The following is a 15,422-nucleotide window of genomic DNA, read 5'->3' on the forward strand; positions in this document are numbered from 1 at the left end:
CCAACAAAATGAATTTCAATAGGCTCTACACTTAGGCAGGAAAAACAAGCTTCACAAATACAGGATGGGAGATACCTATAAAGTCCTTCACCTGGATTGCCAACAGAATGTGTGAAAAGGTTCTAGGGGGTCCTAGCAGACAACAACATGAATCAACAGTGTGACACAGCAGCAAAAAAAGCTGCATCAACAGAAGTATAGTCATACCTCGGGTTACAGACGCTTAAGGTTGCATTTTTTTGGGTTACGGATGCGCCAAAACCCGGAAGTACCGGAACGGGTTACTTCTGGGTTTCGGCGGTCGCGCACGTGCAGAAATGCTAAATCGTGCTTTGCGCATGTGCAGAAGCGCTGAATCGCAACCTGCGCATGCGCAGACGTGGTGCTGCCTCCCGCACAGATCACGTTTGCAACCCAAGCATCCACTGTATAGTGTCCGGCTCAAGGGAAGTAATATTAATGCCCTATTCTTCCTTGGTCAGAACATACCTGAAATACTTTGTCCAGTTATGGAATCTGTGCAGAGGAAGGTAACAAAGGGTCTGGAAACCAGTACTTAAGAGGAACGTTCAAGGGAACTGGGTATCATATTGAGCAAAGAGTTGGGCGCAGGCCCACAGCCGGTCATTTTTTACTGAGGGGGCCTTCCTGTGGGGTGGTATAGATAGGGGACATGGGCAAGTCAATATAGAACAGCCAGAACCTCTATACATCTGAACAGATTTAGGTAAATATTAATAAAACACATCTACTAGAGTAAATAAATAAATAAATAAATAAAATTGTAGAGTTGGAAATGCCCCCAAGGGTCATCTAGTCCAGCGCCCTGCAATGCAGGCATCACTACTGAAGAATCCCTGACAGATTACCATCCAGCCTCTGCATTAAAACCTCCATGAAAGGAGTCTCCACCAGCTTCCAAGGGAGTCTGTTCCACTGTTGAACAGCTCCTACTGCCCAAAAGTTACTCTTGGTGTTCAGTTGGAATTTCCATTCTTATAATTTGAATCCTTATTCAGAAAAGTTGTCTCATAGCTAAATTTTGCATGGTGGTTCCTCAGATCAAGGAAACGGTTTTTTGTCTATGTTTGGATACATTTGGAAACTATTCTGAATCAAGACGGTGAACTAAACCTTTCAAAGCTGTATTGATTTTAACCAAATTTAAGATATTGTAAGCAAATTTTGCATGATAGTCCCTGAGAAGAAGGTGCAGGTTTTGTCTGTGCTTGGATACAATTGGAAACCTTTAAAAACTGGACTAATTTTTAATCACTGATTTCAAAACTGAAATGCCTTTTTTTTCTTTCTCTCCAAGATCTGACAATTTCTGAGCAGTTTGCACCAGAAATTCTTGCATCACACTAATTGAACACACTCACATGCGCACAACCTGTGACTCCTGGCTGAGAATTCAAAGCTACCAACCTGGAGGAGGCAGCTGAGTCAAGGTTTGATGCCGAAGTAACATAGTGCTCAAGTTGCATAATGCATAAAGTCGGCAGCTTTTCAATTTAGAAAAAAAGGGCAAGTAAGAGGAGACAGGACTGAGATGTATAAAATTAAACATGTCATGGGGCAAGTGGATGGAGAAAAGTCCCGCCCCCCGCCCCCGCCCATAATACTAGACCTTGGGACTTGTATTTAAGCTGCAGGCTTAAATATTTCAAGACAGACAAAAGAAATTACTTCTTCAAATAGTGCATAGTTAAACAGTGGATTAGACAAATAACGTGCTTGCTAAGAGTTTCACAGACCTGATCAGGAGAGCTTTAAACTGGATCTTGAGGGAGAGGGAGACAACTTTACAGGTGGCAGAAGAACACCTGGTACTGGGGATAATCGCTTCATAGATGCACAGGAAACTGAGGTGGTGCTCCAGAAACTTGCTAAAGAGCAAGAAACTACAAGAAGGAAGCAGCTGGAGAGAACTACTCATGATCTCAGTTGCCTCTACACAAATGAGTATACAGTGGTACCTCAGGTTAAGAGCTTAATTCGTTCTGGAGATCTGTTCTTAACCTGAAGCTGTTCTTAACCTGAGGTACCACTTTAGCTAATGGGGCCTCCCACTGCCACTGCGCCGCCGCCACATGATTTCTGTTCTCATCCTGAAGCAAAGTTCTTAACTCGAGGTACTACTTCTGGGTTAGCAGAGTCTGTAACCTGAAGCGTCTGTAACCTGAAGCGTCTGTAACCCGAGGTACCACTGTACTCTACAGAGTATAGGAAACAAGCAAGATGAATTGGAACTTTTAATATAGGATGGCAAGTATGACCTGGTAGGCATTACTGAAACCTGGTGGGATGAGACTCATGACTGGAATGTAGGAATTGAGGGGTATAACCTGTTCAAAAGGAATAGACCAAAAAGAAAGGGAGACGCAGCAACATTATATGTAAAGGACGTGTACACTTGTGAAGAAATCCATGACTTGGAGCACAGAAAGTAAATTGAAACTAGGAGAGGGAAACAACAGTGACCTTAAGTGTAGCTGTCCGCTAAAGACCTCCAAGCCAGACTGATGACCTGGACGGCGCCTTCCTAGAGCAAATTACCAAACATTCAAAAAGGAGAGACAGAGTAGTCACGAGTGACTTCGACTTCCCCAATATCTGTTGGAACTCAAACTCTGCCAAGAATGTAGCGTCCAACAAATTGCTCCATTGGCTTCAAGTTACAAGAAAGGAGATTCCAGCCAAACATCAGGACAAACTGTCTGACAGCAAGAGCTGTTCAACAGTGGAACGGACCCCCTTTGGGAGGTTGTGGACTCTGCTCCTTGGAGGTTTTTAAGCAGAGGTTGTTGTTTTTTTTTATAATAATATTTATTAAAGTTTCGAAAATGTTACAAAAATGAAAAAGAAAAAGAAAATAAGAAAAATACAAAATACAGAAAAATAAAAACAATTAAAAACATTTCAATCTTTCCATGTCTTGTCTTTCATTTACTTGTTTCCCTGACCTCCTCACACCTCCCTTTTTTGTATTCTAATTCAATTAACAGTTTCAGCAAATCCTTTCCATTTTTGCTTTTACAGTATCTTAATAATTTATCTTAATATTTATAACTTTACATTCTCACCTATTCATAATCCAATTTTACCTTATTCTATAACATTACTGCTAAAAATTTGCGTTACTTTGTTTAACCTTATCCTGCCGTAAACCACCTTGAAACTTAAAACTTAATGCTTATTTATACATAACTCCTTATATCATTTCTACTATAGCCAGACAGTTTCATTCCAACATTTCCCCTAATATTCATTAATTTTACAGCAGAGGTTGGATGGCCATCTGTCATAGATGCTTTAGCTGAGATGCTTTAGATGCTTTAGCTGAGATTCCTGCATTTCAAGGGGTTGGACTAAGTGACCCTTCAGGTCCCTTCCAACTCTACGATTCTATTATTCTTGGAAGATAAGGCTGCCAGTGGCTGCTAACCATGGTGACTATATTTTACCTGCACTGTTGGAAGCAATATACTGGGGAGCACAAGTGGTGTTGTGTTCAGCTTCTGTCTGCAGGCTACCTATGGGTATCTGGCTGGCCACTGTGAGAACAGAGTTTGGGCCTGATCCAGCAGGACTCCTATGTTCTTACGTTCAAGTGGAGTATGATGCAGCAGGCTTGGCAGGACACACTTCTGACTAATTGCCAAAACTGGCTTGTGGGGTTTGTTGAGAAGTCCTTGAACCTTCTCTTCAAGACAATGTGTAACAAGAAGAGATGAATCTGGCAGAAAACAAACCTTTGGTAAGGAACGAAGGTGGTAAAATCCATGGGGGCAGGGAGCTGATAGCAAGGTCAGTCACCACACCACAACAAATAAATCAGCTTTGGGACACAGGGCAGCTGGAACTGTTCCTAGCACCCAGTACGGGCCTGGATAAGGCATGTTTTTTCAGACCAAACGCAGCCCTTGAGCCTTGTAATTGGGCCCTGCTGGGTGCCTAGCAAGCTCTATATGTAGTCCTAGACAGGCACCAAAACCAGGAGGACTGTGGGCATTGATTCACATGTAATAAATAAATTCACAGCTGGGAGAACTGTTTTTGGTTGACATGTTCTTTCAGGCCTGCCCTGAATAAAAGGCAAATAGTGAAAGCAAAGCGAGAAGATAGAAGAGACCCTTCTCTTCACTACCACAAAGGCTTCAAGCGATTTGGTATTTATCTTGCAAGCTCAAGTTTTCTCTCTGTTTACATCACGAACCTTTGGAACTGACTGCCCCAGGATAGAACAGAGGGCAACAACATTATCCTAATAGTCTTCTTCTCCTTGTGGCTGGTAGAAAAGTAAATCAATAACATGCCAGCAGTGGATTTTGAGTACCTTATTCCCCACCCCACATTATTTCATATCAACCAGAGATCATTTAAATAAACAAACAAATGAACAAACAAACATCTTTCGTAAATAAGTCCCATTGCATTTATGGAAACTTCAAGATGAGGGCAGAGAATGTTTCTCTGAATTGATTTGATTTTAAATTGATTTGGCCAGTGCTCATTTATTTAAAAATACAACCCCCCCCCCTCTGTTTACAATCCAGAGCAATTTTAATTTGTTAACTCTATTGTTTGCTCCAGGTAATTATTATTTTAAAAAAAGAAGACTAACTTATTCCCTATGCTGCTGTTAGTCTGGAATTAGTCTGAAAAAGAATTCCTTTTCGTGCAGAATGATTTCGTCTATTTGTGGGTGTGGGGCTTCTAAAAAATCCTGTGATTGCAAAATATGCAGTAAGTCTTTTGTTTAAATATCCCCTTGCCTGCCATTCATCTTTATTTTGCCTCCCTCCTGTCTGCTCTGAAAAGCATCTAAGAGACAATAACTGGAAGAAAACTGAAGGTAACTTAAATCCCCTTAAAGGCCCAAGCAACCTGACTTTAGTGTACAGCTGTCTGCTCCCTTACTGTTGCATTGGTTTGTGTTAGGACCCAGGAGAGAGCGTGGCTCTAAGAGGAAACCAGTAAACCCTGCCAAGAGATTTACATGGTCCCTTTCCCAAATATAGTAAAGTTCTGGGTCTGGAGGCAGATGGGTGACTAAGGGAAGACAGAGAAACCAGTGTTAAATCTCCCGCAAAAAAACCATTTGTGCTAAGCAGTGGATAATGCTTGATTTGATAAGGCCAAATTCCTGGAAAAGAGCTTTCTGAAGGCAACAGGAAGCAGGCCACTATTAGTTAAGAAAAGGTTTTTAAAACTATAGGGGGGAGGGGAGGGCTAAATTCATTATATCTTTGCAGCATAGTATAAGTCTTATAACATTATGAATGGTGTAGCTGGAAATGTATTTTCCTCCTCTCTCTCATATTTCTGACTTGAAGTCACACACTGATGCTGATTGACTGTAGGCTCAGGACTAACAAAAGGAAGCATTTCTTCACATGCTAGGCCATTAACCTATGGAACTTACTGCCACAAGGTATTGTGGTGGCCACCAACTTGGGTTGCTGTCCTGAAAAAGCTTAGATAAATGGAATCCAGGTCTATCCATAATTATGAATTAGGGCTGCTACTCAGTTAAAGGCATACGCCACTCCAAGCACTTTTTTCTCAACAACCTGTGGGATTGGGAAAAGGCTCACTATCCCTATTTTAAAAGATGCAGATATATATAACAGGCATCATCTTAGAAGAGGCTTTCTTCCTATGTATGAAAGAAGAGGAAATGCCTCTATTGTGGTTTTCGTCACCTGCAGTTTCTGTAAGCACATTTGTTAAAAATTGTGCATATGTAGCTGCTGCTTGATTTTACTCGGAGCCCTTTCAGACAATTAAATTCTCATACTCTCTAGAGACAGTGAACTGATGGAATGTTTCACACAGCTAAACTGCCACTAGAATCTTCAGCTATAGAGGCAGGCAGCCTCCAAAGGCCAGAGACTGGAGCATCCAGCTAGCAACTTTTAGAAGAAAAAGAAAAAAGCTAAACAAGGTGGCCTTGGGAGTAATTGATTCCAGAGCAAGGCCCTTCTTTTGCAAATCCCAGAACACTTGCAAACAAAGAAGACTAAAACCTGGCACTACAAAATTAGCAGTGCAATCCAGTATATTTCTTCTCAGATGTCACGGGGTTCAATTGTACTTACTCCCGGGTTTGTAGGCCAAGGCAATTTAAACACTTGTGGCAATTTAACTCTCCTCTTCATGGCATAGCAGGGAGAGGTAACCTCGTTTATCTATCAAGGGTTGACACTGCCAATTTTAAATGAGTCAGTGGATTACACTAAAGACACGCACTGTGCATTGGTGTGAGATGTACACTCACAGATAGATTGAAGCAAACACTTGCCTCAGTATACAGTGACATTTGCAGTTACTGTGCATCAGACATGAAACATAACTTGTTAGAAGCAGCTGTTTCCCCATACCCCCCCACAGCTCACAGATCTGCTTCTGAAAAAAAGAATGACACTGGGTTCACAACACACAATGAAGAGTGGGGGCATTTGTCTGAATCTACAGGCTCTCCTTATCAAATAGTAAAGGTAAAGTGACCCCTGACCATTAGGTCCAGTCACGGACGACTCATCTCAATTTACTGGCCGAGGGAACCGGCGTGCAGCTTCCGGGTCATGTGGCCAGCATGACTAAGCTGCTTCTGGAGAACCAGAGCAGCGCACGGAAATGCCGTTTACCTTCCCGCCAGAGCGGTACCTATTTGTCTCCTTGCACTTTGACATGCTTTTGAACTGCTAGGTTGACATAAGCAGGGACCGAACAACGGGAGCTCACCACATCACGGGGATTCGAACCTCCAACCTTCTGATCGGCAAGCCGCGTCCCTCCTTATCAAGTACATATGTGCAAATCTCTCACCTACCCTCCAGGTCATATCTTTTTAGGTATTGCTTAAGGCTGTAATCCTATGTACACTTACTAAGGAGTAAGCCCCAGTGAATTCAACAGGACCTCCTCCTATTCTGAGTGAACCTGGATAGGATGAGGCAGTGAGAATATTCCTGCCAACTGAACTTTGCACAAATTTTTGGTGGAATTTCAGTAAGCTTGTCTTGTGCTGGCATCAGAAAGCAGGAGTGTTAATCAGAGGCACTATTTGGGTCAGATTACAAGGGGCAGGTTTGGGAATCCCCAACTGCAGGACGGTCCCAAACGATTCTGTAGCAGCAATTGCTGCAACATCTTCCTTAAAAATTCAAAAAAGCATTTTACAACATAGGCATGCTACTCCTGAATAAAGTTCCAGAAAATACCTAGAGGCCGGCCACATACTTAGGTCAAAGAAAAAGTGAGCTTGTGCCTTGAACACAGGGTATTCAGGAATTAACCAGTGAAGATTTCCCACCGCTACCCTCAGCAGCATGGAAAAAAGCACGATCACTGTTTATCCCTTGCAAACAAAGATGATGCAGAGGGCAGTAAACAAACTGGCAACTCTCCCACCCACTCGTCTCCTTCCCTCCACCCCCATTCTGAAATGGAAACCAAGACCTGTCAGCAAATGGGTACAGTGAGTCAGGCCTGGTGTACTTATGATTTCCAGCCAAGATAATGTATCTGAAGCATCCCTGCCAGAGCTGGCTTACCTGCCATGTAGGGAGAAAGCAGTACTGGCAACCATATTTGGCTAATTGTTTTGAGTCTTCAATTCATGCTAATGCACACTGTGTACTTTTGCTTCTGGCCTGACCAGCACCCTTTGTGATCAAAGGATGACTGTGATCAGAAGGCATTCTAGCAGCCTCTGTAGCCTCCTCCTGGGGCATCTTTGATGCCTGCACAGTTTGTAAGGACTGCTAGCAAGGGGTGCTTGCTGGAAGCACTACAAGAGCCTAGGCCAGCCATCTCTTTGTGTTCAGTCTTCTTCTTCCTGGGTGATCACTCATAGCCAAGTAAGATTGTTTTCCATGAACATGGTCTTAACAGTGAGTCCGTAAGTGACTGTGGAGGCCAATTCTGGATCCACACGTCCTTCTACAGTGGGGACATTGGTTTCCAGGCGGAAGTTGATCACGGTGAGGGTTTGCCAAACGTGCCTTCCTCTTAGCTCATTTCTCCCTTTCATCCTGAGTTCAAGCATCTTCAAAGTCCACGACACCTTCCGTAAAGGCTGTTCTCCAACTGGAGTGCTCACAGATCAGTGTTTCCCAGGTGTCAGTGTTTATACTAGATTTTTTTTTTTTTAGATTTGCCTTGAGAGAGTCTTTAAACCTCCTTTGTTGACCACCAGGAATTATTTTTTCCATTTTTAAGTTTGGAATAGAGTAGTTGCTTTGGAAGACAATAATCAGACATCCAAACAGCATGACCAGTCCAACAAAGTTGATGTTGAAGAATCATTGCTTCGACACTGGTGATCTTTGCTTCTTCCAGTACACTTAATGTGTATGCATAGATTTAGAATCTATACCAGTGGAGGCTGGCCCCCTAGGACAAAGGGGGCACTGCCCTACCAACCTCCGTCTATCCTCAGCCAGACCCTGCCTGTCTGCCTTCTTACTTAACAAGCAGTCCAAGGGGTGACACAGCCTATCAGCTTCCTCTTCCTTAGTCTCAGCAGTGCTCTGGTAGAATTCAGAATGGAAGATGGGGAGAAAACTGAAACTGATGGATTCTGCTTCTCATTTGCTGTGACTCTACTTACTGTTTAGGCTTCCTGCCTTCCACTCCATCAGTCCCAGTGGGCACCACTCATGAAGAAAGTTGGGATTTCCTCCCTGCCCCAGGTAAGAGCTCATAGGCTTCTTACAGCTGTGCAACCGGAAAATATTCAGCAATTGTTTTTCTTAGGAAGGTAATGCCCTGATAGGTAAGCATTTCCCCCTTTACATGCTGTCTCTTAATATTGTTTTATAGGTACAGAATACCTAACTACTTTCTGCCTGTTAGAAGAAGGGTCATCTAGCAGCCTGCTTGCATAGGACTTACAACCTTTGCGTTGGCTTCTGCTGTTGTCCCTTTAATTACTGGGCTGGCCCTTCCATGAGGCAACATGCTGTAGCTGCCTCAGGTGGCAAATTTCAAGGGGTGGAAAGTGGTTAGAAATGTGTGCCCTGTGTTCTGCTCTGCAGCCCCTAAGCTTGTTTGCTGTCCAAGGGTGCGGTAGAGGACTTCGTTCAATCACCAATTGTGGAGTAAGATTCAACTACCAGTCTAATCAGTTTTTGTGCACGGCATGGGAAATGCACCATCTTGCCCATTACCTCAGGCAGCAAAATGGCTTGGGCCACTCCTGAGGTCTTTGAGCTACAGGTAGTCATGTTGAATCCCACTGCGGATGATTTCTGCAGATCAACCATCTGTTCTTCCTTGCAAGCTAAGGTTGGTTTTCAACAGCAAGTGACAAGAACAGGCCAGACTTTATTTTCTGGCCAGCTGGCAGCCCCACAATAGATAGGTACATGGTGAGAAGCCAGTATTTGTAAGTTGTGTTCAGTTTACTTTTTGTAAAATAAAAAAGTGAACAACTTCAATTAGAAAAAATAAGAATAAGAGAGTGCTGGGGTTGTTCTGGGAGACCAGGGTTTGAATTCCCACTCATTCACGAAGCTCACTGAATGATCTTACACCAGTCACAGTCTCTCAGCCTAACCTACCTCATAGGGTTGTTGTGAAGATAAAATGGGGAGGAAGAGAACAATGTATGCCACCTTAAGCTCCCTGAAGGAAAGGTGAGGTATAAATGTGATATTAAAATAAGCAACACAAGAAAATGAAAACTGTCCTCTCTGGCTCAAGGTACGATTTCAGCCAGGGATGGGTCATTCTTTGCCCTCCAAGTGTTGTTGGGAACCAACTCCTATCAGCCCCCCAGCCAGCATTGCCAGTGGCCAGGGATGATGGGGACTGCAGTTCCACAACAGAAGAGTCACACATTCTGTATCGCTGCATTAAATTCTATATAGGAGGCTGCTAATCATCTAGCCCAGAATTCTCAACACTGACTGACAGTGGCTCTGTATGGTTTCAGGCAGGAGTCTCAATCAGTCCTACCTGGAGATTCAACCTGGGACCATCTGCATGCAAAGCAGGTGCTGTACCACTGAGCTACAGCACTCGAATTTAGAAAAGGGGACAGTGAGAACTGTAGTTTGCAGCGTTGCTTAGCGCCAAATGGTCCTGTGCCAACAGAAACCAGGATCTGATGCTTACTTGTAACACATCTAAAAGGCTAAGCTAAACTTTAACCAAGCCCCTTGTTCTCTCCCTCCTGCCTTCAGCAGACTAGAGGCAGATCTCCGCTTTCAGCACCCCAAGCCCTTATCAAAAGCTGCCTTTCCATTTCCTTCCCCGGTGACTAGCCAGGCCACAGTTACCTTCTGATGCCAGTTCTTGTTTGTATGCAATTAGTTCTGCTGGCTTTATTATCATGACCAGCCAGAGTTTGCAAGGGGGCAGGGAGGAAACACTGAGGAGAAGGCACAAGTATTTAAAGAGATTGTGCCAAGCACTTGTGTCTTTTACAACTATACAACAACCTGAAACCCTAACAGGTACTATTTTACATAACGGTGATGGGTTGAGTGTCCCCAGGGCTTTTTTTCCTGCCAGAACTCACTGGAACTCAGTTCTGACACACCCCAGGTGGGTGCCATTGCCCTTCTAAGAGAACAAGGGAGGTGTTCGTGGTGAGTTCCGGCACCTCTTTTTCTAGAAAAATAGCACTGAGTGTCCCCATCCTTGTGCAGCTGTTTCAAGGCACAGGTGTGTGTGTGTGTGTGTGTGTGTGTGTGTTTCTAAGTGCAATCCTAGCTTGAGTGCATTTTAATTAAATAAAAGGGTTTTAAGGAAATTGCTAAATGATATTCTTCAAAAGCTGTTTATTCTCCTTAATTTCTGCTGGTAGCTTTGAAACTTCTTGATTCTGTACCCTAACTAGCATGAGTTCATAACAAGAGCAGATACAGTGGTACCTTGGGTTACATACGCTTCAGGTTACAGACTCCACTAACCCAGAAATAGTACCTCGGGTTAATAACTTTGCTTCAGGATGAGAACAGAAATTGTGCTCCGGCAGTGCGGCAGCAGCAGGAAGCCCCACTAGCTAAAGTGGTGCTTCAGGGTAAGAACAGTTTCAGGTTAAGAACGGACCTCCAGAATGAATTAAGTACTTAACCTGAGGTACCACTGTAATCAGAAGCAAGTCATGCTTGATGGCAAAGGTCAGGCAGGTGGGCGTGGCTTGGCCAAAATAGCTCAGTCAGTAAGAGCATGAGGCTCTTAATCTCAGGGCTGTGAGTTCCAGCGCCACATTGGGCAAAAGATTACTGCATTGCACAGGGGTTGAACTAGAGGGCCCCAGTGGCCCCTTCCAACTCTACAATTCTATGATTCTATGAAATGGTGGCATAGACTATAGGGAAAGCCCTACTAAACAGTGGTGCACAGTCATTGGGCAAGAGGGACTTAATGTTTCCCTGGTGCCTCCTTCCCAAAGCTTCTGCCCGGCTTAGGGAAGGAGGCGCAGTGCTCAAGGAAACAACGTCATCCTCCCTCCCCCCCCAAAAAAAAACTCCTTTGCAAGCTGGTGCCTCTGGCCCTAACTGTTCCCCTATGGAAAATGTCACCGCATGCTTCCGATACATACTGATAAATATAAATATCACACGGGTGAAGATATAGAGACATTCATTCCGAAATGTTGCTTAAATCACATAAACACCCCACCGCCTCCATCCTGCATTTGTAAATTGAATGAAAAATGCACACTGATGAAAATGTGTGTTCTGAGTATAAAACGACTGTTCTCTTTCACTTTTTGTACCGCATTAATGATGTTCACAAAAGTTTCATGATCTTTGTTAACATGCTTCATCAGAAGTAAGTCCTACCATTCAGAGGAAGTTTACTTCCTGGTAAATCAAATGCTGCTAATAAAGATGGCTAACTTCCTTCCTTCCTTCCTTCCTTTCTTTTTCTTTTCTTTTCTTTTTCTTTTTTAAGGGCCCTGCCCTTTAATGACAGCCTGACATGCAGAAATGTAACAGGTGAGACATTTCCCTGCCATTGAGATGAAGTGGTGGAAGATGGTCCACGGGTTTAATTGCTGCATCTTGGGCTAGTCTTACTGCATGGGTAAGCAAACTAAGGCCCGGGGGCCGGATCCGGCCCAATTGCCTTCTAAATCCGGCCCTCAGACGGTCCAGGAATCACCGTGTTTTTACATTAGTAAAATGTGTCCTTTCATTTAAAATGCATCTCTGGGTCATTTGTGGGGCATAGGAATTCATTCTTTTTTTCTCCTTCTTCAAAATATAGTCACCCCCCCCACACCACAAGGTCTGAGGGACAGTGGACCAGCCCCCTGCTGAAAAACTTTGCTGATCCCTGTCTTAGAGGCACCCAGGGTCTGGCAACTTCAGACATAGCCTGTTCCCTTTTTGTCATGTTAATTTTGACAAACCTGAGCTCTTCCCATTCGTTTTTGATGTCTCAGCTGGCACAAGAACAAATGGGCAGGCCTTGTCTGTCATCAGCAGTCCTCTGTCTTCTATCTTCAAGAAACACCAAGAGATGTTTGAGAGTGCTGGGGAAATGCTTTAAAATGTTTGAAAAGTCTTAAAAGGATGCCTGTATGAAGACAGCCAACTATACCCCAGAAATACTCACGTGTGACTGTCTCATCTCTGAATCCATTCCACAGCAGGTTGCCTCTAAGGAATGACCAGTGGAACATGAAAAAGAGGCTCTCTCTTTTTCATCTAAACTGGTTAACAGCCAAGCAGCTTCTGTTATCACCTAAGGATGCAAATTCTACCATGGAGCGTATCCCTGGGCAACTGTTCCCATGGAAACCTGGTCTCACATCACAAAGCCAGTTCAAAGGTCCAGACAATAGGTCTCCCGAGGAAGCTATGGTTGGTATCTGCTGCTGACTACTCAAGTGTAAATTGACAACAACTGTGCTTGCTTTCATGAGGCTCCTCTGGATCAGCCTGAGAGTGGATTATTATAGCTGTACACTTGTGTAAACGAGAGACTGTTGAACTTGAGATGCTTATCTCAATGCTCCCAGCTAAGAGGTCCAGCTGTGTAACTTGATGCCTGCTCAGCCAGCCAGCCAAATAAAGGTCACCAGCGAAACTAACACCGCTTCTCCTGTTCTAATCATATATTGAGCAGTCTTGGTTGCAGGCAAACCAACCAAGCGTCAAGTTGCATCTAAGTTACTAATAAATGTAATGTAACATACTACTTTAGTGCACCACAGTTAGGCTTGGGGAAGAAATTAGTTTGGTTTACAATTTAATGTGAGCCTACATCCAAATCCAGGGTACACCTGCATCAGCTCAACCAGACATCTTCACTGCCCCTGCTACAACAAAGCATGTCTCTCCCATTTCGGTCTCTACAGCCACGGCAGGCGCTGTAACTCTCCAACGGTTCGACTTCAGCCCCGAAGTTGCGCTTTTCCACTGTCTCCAGAGACAGGTGGATGCCAATCAACATTTAAACTGAAAAAAACTATCCTTCCAAAATCACATTTCTGGGCCTTTCTGCATGCAGTAAGTAAACAGCTGTATGATGTAATGTTTTTCAAAAAGAATTTTTAGCTGCTTGTATGCACCTTTGGCCATATGTTGCTGATATTGGAGACGGTGTGTGTGTGTGTGTTTCCTTCCCACACTAATGGTGGATTGTGCCTGAATTGAGAAAAGTTGTGTGGCTGTTGTCACATCCCTTCGGTACCTTTCTTGTTCTTCCAGCTAGCAAAGGTTTGTGTTATGAATATGCACATTTGGGTTAGCATTTTCAGAGCTTTTTTCTTTTTCATTTTTCATTTAATGCCTGCTGTTCAAGGATTCTAATCTTGCGGGAGTTTAGGATATCAGAAGGGAAATTAAAGTATGCGCCTGCCTGACCTATGGCAAACCTGGTTATTTGTAATGTAATTTTGCCTGCAGTTAACAACAGCTATCATGAGCAGTACTTTGACCTAATACCATCATCTCTGCCTGCTACATCTCTCCTCTGGAATGAGCTTGCAAACTGACAGCCCACATGAGTGAGAGGGAGGTTGCAAGAAACAGACGCTCCCAAAACACACCCACCAATCCTCAGCCCCTGCACACAAAAAGCAGGACAATGTTTGTATACATGTCACACAAATGAAAAATAGTGAGGATCCATTCCAACAAAGGTCAGTAGAAAATAAAGCAGGGGTGCTTTTTTTAGTACATTATTCTGGAACAGAAGCTGAATAATGATGACATAGTCTGGTAGCATGCCATTATTATTATTTTTAAAAAGACCCCAGCAACTATACCATTACAAATTTCAATTTTGTGATGCCACAAAAATGTGTACAAAAATGGTTGCATTAGGGGGAAGTGTGTATTAAAACTTCACGTATTACTGAAAATACCCAAAAATGTTTTTATTAGCATGAATTAGCATTAAGATGAAGACAAATTTTGGAGAGGACTCCTTGTTAAAAACTTGCAAACTGATGAAGAAATGTGAAGAACTGGACTGGGGGGGGGAGAGAATCAAGGAATGGAGAGAACTCAAAATCAAAATTTCCAAGCTACAGCATGACGCAGTCTTCAAAAATTGCTAGTGACAAAATTTCTTAAAAAGTACTGTGCTTATGAGGTCTGGAATCGTTGGTTTGTTGTTGTTTTTTTAAAAAAAACACATTGAAAGTGCCATGAACACCACCTAGAACATGTATGTATTGTAAATGGCTCAGAAACTGTGGTTGGTCCAGACTTTAAACTGGAAGGACTGAGCATTTTTACCACGTTACATCTGTACTTTGCCAGCTGCCAGACTCCCAGTCTGATCCTAGGCCAAATTTAAAGAGATGGCTTGGAACCAGGGTACCTAAAATAACACCTTCTCACTGGCAGGGCTTATCCCGAGTCACAATGCAGCTATAGAGCGCAGAGGTCAACCGTCAACATTTCTCGGATGAAAATAGGTGCATAACCCATACATCTTACTGGCTTACTGGCTTGCCCCCAGCCACTCTGGGCAGCTTCCAACATACATAAAACACAATAAAACGTTTTGTTTTTTTTTAAATTAAAAACCCAACCCTTCCCTATACAGGATTGCCTTCAGACACCTTGGGGATCAGATAACTTCATACCCTCCTATGAAAATAGGGACATCCTAAGGGAAAGTGGGACATTATGGGATCAAATCAGAAACCAGGACGGCTTCTCTAAATCAGGAATGTCCCTGGAAAATAGGGACAGTTTGGAGGGTCTGTCAATGTGATTTACTCATAGCTACAGGAGAAAAGATGCCCCTTGTTCATCACCATCACACACCTGATAAAGTCCTTTGACCCTGTCAGCTGAAAAGGACTCTTCACAACGCTCAGCAGTTTAGGATGCCCACCTAAGCTCCACAAGATTATTGGGTCCTTCCATGGGAACATGCATGGCATCATCCAGTATGATGGTTCATCCTCAGGTGCCTTCCCTATAAAGAGCAAT

At 43.4% G+C, this 15,422-nt stretch overlaps 1 protein-coding gene across 1 annotated transcript in view; it reads right to left on the reverse strand.

Moving 5' to 3' along the window:
- The window catches only part of XKRX (XK related X-linked), a 39,621-nt gene extending 26,887 nt beyond the window's left edge, over nt 1–12,734 (reverse strand). Inside the window, exon 1 of the mRNA XM_081848102.1 lies at nt 12,586–12,734. The gene's annotated coding sequence lies outside the window, so the exon portion shown is untranslated. The remainder of the gene's footprint in view (nt 1–12,585) is intronic.
- Between the last annotated feature and the right edge of the window lie 2,688 nt (nt 12,735–15,422).

Source organism: Podarcis erhardii (genome assembly GCF_964252035.2).
Source record: "Podarcis erhardii genome assembly, chromosome: Z".
In the NCBI taxonomy this organism is placed as follows: domain Eukaryota; kingdom Metazoa; phylum Chordata; class Lepidosauria; order Squamata; family Lacertidae; genus Podarcis; species Podarcis erhardii.